Genomic DNA, 8,969 nt, shown 5'->3' on the forward strand with positions numbered 1-8,969 from the left:
TCAAGTACACATCACAAGAGTCCTCCACCCACAAAACCTGCCCAGATCTGCTAGTGGTTGGCACCATTATTCTTTTTAGTGACTCAAGTCATTTCACTCAGTTCACTGGAAAGTCTCACTCTCTGATTCATTTACCAGTTTGCTCAGTACCTCCCAATGAATATGAGGCTTGAAAGACAGATTTCAGCATAGCATGCTACACAGATCCATGCTATTTTCTCCTGCCTATCAAAAACCCAAATTTAGCAAGAGTTGGCTACTGCTGTGTGGCTACTCTATCATTTCTGATGACTTATTCATAAAGACAAATATAATAGGCAAACATTGAGGCCTACCTCTTTACGTCATGGCCAGAATTAACACTCGGCAAATTTCGCACACATACTGACTGCAGTGCTTTGAAACGATTTTTAAATGCGTCATTCAAAGGTGGTGAAAAATTTGGACTCAACTGTAAGCCGTAAGCCATGTGAACAAGATCCCGTAAACAAACACGTGCCTGTTTGTTCAGTCATTCATTGTTTTGTTGCTTTCCATAGCCTTCAGTTCAGGAACTGGTTAGTGGCTTGTAGGTTGTGATGTAACATAGCAACCTCTGCGATCACTGATTTGTTCACCATTTTGTTCACGACTACAATCAGTTCCAAAACTGAAAATCACTTTTGGACAGAGACAAAAGCCTGGACACTGCGCCCTGCTAATGGCCTGAGCTCTTTTGGCTCTTGGCTAGTTCAAAGGCAGTAAAAGCCATAGAGGTTGGGAAGAGCTACTGAGTGCCTCAATCACTTGTTTGCAGCATAGAAATGAATAAATGGAACTCCCATGTAGCTTTGCGAAATTCTTTGCACTGTTTTGTGAAAATGCTACTTTGAACTTAATGCCTTAAATGAACTACTCAATACACTCGAAGTCAACTCTCCGACTCCCTTGTGTTCATCATGCCCTGGGAGTGTTCTTTATGTAAATCCTAATAATAATAAAAAATGATAAAAGAAAACATATTCTTAAAGCCATACCATGCCATGCTAATGTTCTGGCTTGTAAAATGTAAGCATTTGGATGGTACATATGCTGTGAGTGGCTACTTTTACTGTGAAACAGGTTTATTGATGTGAAAGCCCACGAGCCAAATAATAACAAATACATTTATTTGAGTACAAGACCTGTTTTCCCCACGCAGTCCTCCAGTCAAGTCTGGTTATTTGATCATGTATGAATTCTCTGAAACTTCAGCCGTAATACATGTCAGACTATCAGAATTCTTAAAGCAGGAAGAAGTTATGTCCCTCTGGAGGATTCCCCCGTTACTGGAGTTTTACAACTTTAGAGTAAGTGAAGATGATTTTCGTACGTTGCTGAGACATGTGCAGAGATTGGCATCAGTGTTTGTGATGAAACGCTCTTTCCAAAACGACGATGCACCGGGGACCGCTTGCGTTTTAGACTGAAGCATAAAACCTGTTGCCAGTAACTACGCTGCCATTCCTGTCTGAATACAGCTAGTCAGCACCAATCCTTGAATTCAAATATGGGTGAATTTCATCTCAAAAAAGTATCTTTATGTCATTTGCTTTTAGTTAACAGTACTAAATCAGCCCTATTCCCTAACTGAATACACTTCAGGCCCCCTTGTACTAAATTGACTGTATTTTTGTAAATGGTTTGGGTATTTCAGGTCTCCAGTTAGCTAGTCTATCGCCTGAAAATGGACTTTTAAGTGGGCTGCTACCTAGTTTACTAATGGCTGTTAACAGTACATTTATTATGTAATTATGTACTTGTTGTTAGCGTGTGCTCCCATGGTATGGCTTTATCAGCTGGATTTTGCCTTACACACTTAATGTAAAATTCTTTTTGATGGTGATGCTTCTAGGAATTCCTGACAGCTGAATCACAGAGCATCAGGGGTGCGGTAAAAGGGGAAGGTTAGGACAATTCCAAGGGCCCAGTGCCCTCATAGAACTCTGTTAATAACACTATTAAGGTTTGGGGGGCCGAATATTATATTCTTTCATAGGACTCAAAATTTCTAGCAGAACCCCTGCAGAGCGTAGAGGAAATATTTATTCAGAAACATTTTTTTTTAGTTAGGTATTTTTTTTATTGGTTTTCTATTAAAGAAATAAACCAATGTTATTATTGTCTGTCTGTTTCAAAGTGCCGGTGTTATTTCTAAAGAATGGTTCTCTCTGCGTGAAGAAAAATGAATCTGTTCCTGCCGCTGGAAGTCACTGGTCATTGTGCTTGATTACTACCCATTTACTGTGACTCCCCCTGGACTAGTGCTATACATCTCACGCTCATGCAATTTCTTTAAAAGGTCCACAAGGCATACAGTAGGTCATTTTCATTTGTAACAAGTGCATGCCCTTTTTTCATTGAGACAGTTTCCCAAAGCCAGTTAGCTCTCTCTCTCTCTCTCCCTCTCCCTCTCTCTCTCTCCCTCTCTCTCTCTCTCCCTCTCTCTCTCTCCCTCTCTCTCTCTCTCTCTCTCTCTCCCTCTCTCTCTCTCTCTCTCTCTCTCTCTCTCTCTCTCTCTCTCTCTCTCGCCTGCTGCACTCTCTGTTATTTGGGATTTTATGCAGTAGCAGCAACCTATCAATCGTTGTATGGTGATTTCTGTGTATGCCAATTGACTGGTCAGCTATTCCCTATGATTCACAAAAAGACTTTATTGTGGCACAGCAAAAAACATGAGAGGGGCTCTATTTTCTGGAATTATCGGCTTTTAGAGGTTGATGATACTATTTTGAGAGGCCAGAGGTCTGTCACAGATGAGTCATGTCAAATGAGAGCAGAGATAAGTGCTACATCCAATTTATCAGCAGAACGACAAGCTAGCGGCAGGATGCGATGGTCAAAACTATTGTTGGCAAAATAAGAGTGGCTCTGGTCCTCGGGTCTCAGCATTTATCTAGTCGTGTAATCAATCTAGAATCAATTTAATTTATTCTTGGTTTAAAAAAAGTAACAGTGACAATTAACATGAAAGCAGAGGAGCCTTTACCTACAGTGTCAGGTTAATTAAATTAATTTAAATGTTTGGCGTTTTTAAATCCTGATGCCTTTTGTTAATAGACACAGCAGATGACACTAACAGGTTCCCCCAATTTCACAATTCAACAGTTTCCATTAGTGGCGGCCAATGCGCTTGAAACCACAGCCTTTATCGTATTTGAAGTGACTCTTCAAGTATAACACCGCCCAGGTTGGTCTTTCTTTATGAGAACCACAGCTTCAGTGCCCAGAACCAAACTGTGGGCATTAAGAATGGTCTTGAGTCTGGTAAACAATGCTGAGAGTTAACTTCCACTTTAAAAAGTCGTAAAGAACGTCCGGTTATTTATGAGTTCTGTGCATTTTCATGACAGGGAGAGGATGGCGTGAGGAATAATTTCGGCTGTCATATTATTTAAAAAGAAAAAAAAAGGAATGATGTGCCACATTTATGAATACAGTACTTCCGCTGGTGGAACATAATCATTTTAACATCTCTTTTATGTTCCTTTTTTTAAAAAAAAAAAAAATGTAAAAAATGTGCATGGTGTTTCAGTGCTTTCTGCTCCCTTTACGGGGAGATAAGAGTGATTGGTTGGCAGGATTTAATTAAAAGTACATTTCATCCTCACTCTCATTTCTCTGCTGCACCACATACCTGCACTTCCTTTATTCTGACTCATTCCCAAAGACATTTGCTCCAATTTGTTCCCTTTTTTTCCCCTAGTTGATTTCTAATGAGGAAAAGGATTTATATAGACCTGATGGACATGGTAAATCCACTCAATTGAGCAGATATGACTTGAAATAGGATAATTAAAGCATGCACACTTTTCTTTTGCTTTGTTACTGTGGGAGACTAATTATTCTCACTGATGAGACATGCAAAAAAAGAGGGTGAAAATATTAAGCACAAAAGAAATTACAGTGTGTATTAATGTACTTTAATGTGGCTAGGCTGCATTTAATACTTTTATCATGCACTGAACCTGGAGACTGTGAGGCAGCCTGGGCTTGGCTTGATGCCATACTGCTTTCAGGGGAAGCTGCATGTGTCTGGCAGACTTTCTCTCTCTCTCTCTCTCTCTCTCTCTCTCTCTCTCCCTCTGTCTCTCTCTCTGTCTTTGGCAGTATGGTCATGTCAGATTCAGACGAGTCTGAGAGAGGTGCTCTCTCAGTGTGGCCTCAGAGTGTTGAAGCGTGAGCTCATTTGGGGTTAATAGGACCTTCTCTGGGTCACTTACCTCACAGATTATGTAGAGAGTGATAGGCACTGATAGGAGAGATGCCCACGGTCATGGCTCTCCCTTTCTCTCTCTCTCTCTCTCTCTCTCTCTCTCCCTCCCTCTCTCTCTTTCTCCCCCTCTCTTCAACCCACCCACCTTTCTCACATATACAAGAACACGTTCACAGCACAATAGTGAAAAGGGGGATGTAAGCACAGAAAATAAGTATGCGAGCATTACTGAAGTGACTTCCTTCCTGTTCGCTTCGCTATCTTCATAATGCTCTCTAATTCATATTCATGTCTGCTTACGTCACCTCAAATACATCATCAGTACTTTTTGATACCGACTGAATGAATGTTTTTAATTCATTGTATCTCTGTGGTTCAAGTTGTGCTATAGTCCTTTGGGAACCAACTTGTACTTATCTGTAAGTTTAGATTCATCATTTAAGTGGAGTTCAACAATAAACATAATGAAAATTGCTCCTCTACCATCTGGAGTCGAACATCAGGAATTCATTCATTATTTAACCGTAGCCCAATACAACACACACACACACACACACACACACACACACACACACACACACACACACACCCAGGGAGAGAGAGAGAGACAGAGAGCAATACACATGCATTCCTCTTGTGGCCACTAGAGTGCTGTGCTGCATTGCAGATAATGCACTTGAAAAGTGTAATGCCCATTAATAGAACCCAACACACCAAGAGTGTTGGGAATTTCCCATCGTTTCCCACAGCGAAAGTAAAGGACATAGAGCCAGTACATTGTGTCAGGTTGAAAGAATTCAGTGGTGATTTGAGTTGCGCCAGGGACACTGAAAGGAAACTAATTAGTCAACATAGAATGACACAGCATCTCCTCCATGAGTATTAATCAGAGACAGCTGAGTAGAGCAGAAGTTTAGCTTAGTTCTTTTTCGAAGGAAATTTTAGTCTCCCCTGCGAGTAGTTAGTCTGTGCCCCCTCTCTCCCCCCATTTCCATGGCACCATTTCTACAATAAGCTGGATACAGTGCTTGCATTAAGATGCAGTTTGGCAGTTATCTGGCTTTTGTCCGAATATGTTAATCGACCCAACAGTTTTAGAAATGCTGGAGTAAAAACTTTGCTTTGTATTCAACAAACTAAGATACAAATGAAAGCAGAAGTTTCATCTATTATTTAAGCTGGCTGGACAAGAGACTGCACTAAAGCAAATTTATATGATTCAAACGGTTACAGGGTCATGGTTTTCAGATGAAAAGGTACATAATAGCTTTTGGATACTGGAGATTAATATTAGCTAAATGTATGTCTTAGGAGTGACAGCTGTATCCAACTTCAAGAAGGAGGGAAGATTGGACAATGGACAAAACACCCCCCCCCCCCTCAAACCCCCCCCCCCCCCCCCCCCCCCCCAAGATCACATACTGCATACATGCTTGGATTTTAGACCAAACCACTGAAATAGGCTTTGTTTGCTTTGGGAATGACAATAAGAGGGTACTGCTAAATTTTAATTGCCAATAATCAGTTTTATTTGAATCCCTATTTAAAATGACTGTCTTTTTTTTTAGCCAGTTATCCAATGGCATTTATACAAATGTACGGCTAAAATGATGTATGGCCCAGACTGAATGCCATAGTAATGAGAGTTGCAAAATACAGCAATATGATGAACACCAATATTCTAATTATGCTGAGCTCATTTAAACTCTTTCATAACATGCAATGAATGTTCCATCATTTTATGAGATGGTTTATTGGCACATTATATAATAATCTCGTAAACAAACACAGTGATATCATCTGCACCTATGAATATTATCACACAGAGAGTAAGAGACCTAAGAGGCTATGGGTTTGGGCTTGGCTGAAATTCTGTAACAAATGCCAGGGTTAATGTCCATTTCAAGCAGAGCCCAAACCAACCATGCTGGATTAGATGGAGGTTATCTGTTCAGTCGTGGGAGTTATTTGTGGCTTTAGTTCAGACGCACTGATGGAGAGTGGAATGAGAGAAAATGGTGGTGGACCTGTGATTAAGAGCCTCTGCAGTGAAAGGGGGGGGCTGTGATGTGGGGGTGGGGGGTGTGTGGGGGGTGGGGGGGATGATGGGGGATTCTCTCCCTCTCTCTCTCTCTCTCTCTCTCTCTCTCTTTCTCTCCCCAAGCCAGCAGGGCGGCCCGTTTCTGTAAGCGCTCTACCGGCTGACCTTGCACAATCCAACTCCATGAAGCCAAGGCCTGAAACTCCCACTGTGGGTAAAGTATGCTGACCACTAGAGCCATGCCAAAATGGCCGTTTTATTTATTTAATTTTTTAAAAAATATGAAACGCCCCTGCCCACAAAACTGCATATGCAGCAGTTATTCTCAACATGGTCCATAAATGTTCCATGCCCAAGGGAAAACATGAGATTTGAAGAAAAACAATGCGTCAACTGACAGCGTCTTTACAAAATCCATTTTTGTTGAAATGTGAACATTAGCTAAAAGGGAAGGAACACATGGCTTTTGCTACCCCCCCCCCCCCCCCCCCCCCCCCTCCATTCTCTTGTCTTGGCTTTATGATTTAGTTCCTTGAGCATCTGCCTGAGGAAAAAAAAATCATGTTTCTTTCTCAGAAAAAAAAAAAAAAAGATGAAAGAAAAAAATCATTCAGCTGAATTGATTTTTTTAGAAGCACCCTCCAGTTTCGGTGTTTTGCTAGATGTCGTCCAGGCATGCCTGACAAGCTGGCAGATTTGTTTGCTGGTCAGTACATGAAAACGGACCACTGGGTGTCTATGTAATCAAAGTGTGCACCCCAGTGGGCTGTCTACCTGTGAGTCCCCTCATTATCTAAATGTTGACAAACAGCATCCGCCATGGTGTCACGGTTCCCTCATCTTCTCAGCCCAGGGTCCTCCAGCGCCTCTGTGGAAACGGAAGGCATGAAGTGTTCGTGTGAGATGGACAGACCCGCTTGTTTAGATGAGGCTGCACGCTGTTCCATTCCTTTTCTCCCCTCTTTTCCGGAAGAAGCATTACCACGATGCCACGATGATCTGTCTGCCCAAGGTTCTGCGATGATCTCCCTTTTAATGACATGCTGACATGCATCCTGTTTTCTTGTTTGTAAATATGCATACATGTTTGTAATGTTGAAGGTCAAAGGGCAAGTCTATAAAATAATACTGGCAATAACAGATGAAGTCTAACCTTTCTAGAGGTATTCTTTAGTGAGTCTGTTTGCTGAATTACTTATCCCGAATACTTTTTAATACCTACAGAACTGTGGGTGTTGTTCTTAGAAGGAGCACAGCATCCACTGTTAGCATGTTTTGAAAGTTTGAGAGTTCAGAAGAATTTGTTAGATGCTGTCAGTAGCTGTCATCTCAATTGCAGTGTCTCATTAAATTCTCATTATTTCACTTAACACTTTTGTTGTTCAACTTCACTGGCATCAAACATTAAGATCGATGTCACCTCAAAATGACATGCAGTGTTCCCACTGAATTCAAGTTAATTATTGATCAATTGTGAGGTAAATTAATCAACAACCCATATTTGGTATTCAAGAACTGCACATTTGCACATTGAACTAAGGGTGTGATAGCCGAGAATTGAGAAATGTTACTGTCATAATATGAGATGACTGAGAAATGTTATTGTCACGAAATGCTAAGACTAATCAAAATAAAGGAATAAATGCCAGGTAAAATCCGAAACAATATTACATAAAACCAGTTTGAGGGGTAAGATTTTGTGACCAAAGGGAAGTTGGAGCACTTTGTTGATGGCTAACTGCTACTTCAACGTGCTGCTAGTACATCAATAAATCTGCTATTGACCCGGGAATTTGATATCACTAAAACTGATTGAGTGTGAGTGAAAATATTTGAAACATCAGGGGTGAGCTCTTCTAAATGAAACAGTAATAACCTCTCATTCCATGTAATGTAATAACCGTGCCTTCCATTAGATTCCTGTTGTCCTCTCAGCTCTTTTTATTGACTTGGTGGAACATTCCTCGAGTTGTCATCTCACTGCACGTTCCTTTAGAAAATGTACTTACATGTTTAGTGTATGATTGCTGACACGTTGCTACTGATGAGAATTCAGGTTTCATACACAACATATTGTCGGTTAGAAAATACATCGTTCTGAGAGATAAACTCAGCAGACAAGTACCAGTTTCCCCTCACACAATACTGACTTATTCGCTCATCATGGGCAGAATCCCAGGATAACAGGTCAACAGTGCTTTTTTCTCAAAACAGGAATGTTGGGAATGGTTTTACAGAATTCCACAGATTCATTGTTCTTAATATTAGACTGTTGCTGTGAGGAATATTCTTATAGTGTTTCAGAGGGAATTGAATTGAAGCATCTCTTAAAACTCAGTACAGTGTGTCCTGCCATCTTATTGTGTCATCTCAGACACACATTAGTGTGGATTGTTTCCATTTTATTACACCTCTAAATGTTCCTTTCACAAGAAGAAAATTAAAGCGCTATCTAGGTCCCTGGGCGGGCTCTGAAGTTTGAGACGGTTCCAGTGTATCTCACTGCTCGGTAGTCTCAAGGTGCTTACATTTTTAATGACTTTTGGTTTTTTAATTGAACACACTGAGACATTCATGAAGCCCCAGAGAGACAGGAGATGAGGGGGAATCCAAATGCAGAGTGTTGCATAATCTTTTCCATTCTCTCTCTCTCTCTCTCTCTCTCTCTCTCTCTCTTTCTCTCTCTCTCTCTAT

The sequence above is a fragment of the Chanos chanos genome, chromosome 13, assembly GCF_902362185.1.
Source record: "Chanos chanos chromosome 13, fChaCha1.1, whole genome shotgun sequence".
In the NCBI taxonomy this organism is placed as follows: domain Eukaryota; kingdom Metazoa; phylum Chordata; class Actinopteri; order Gonorynchiformes; family Chanidae; genus Chanos; species Chanos chanos.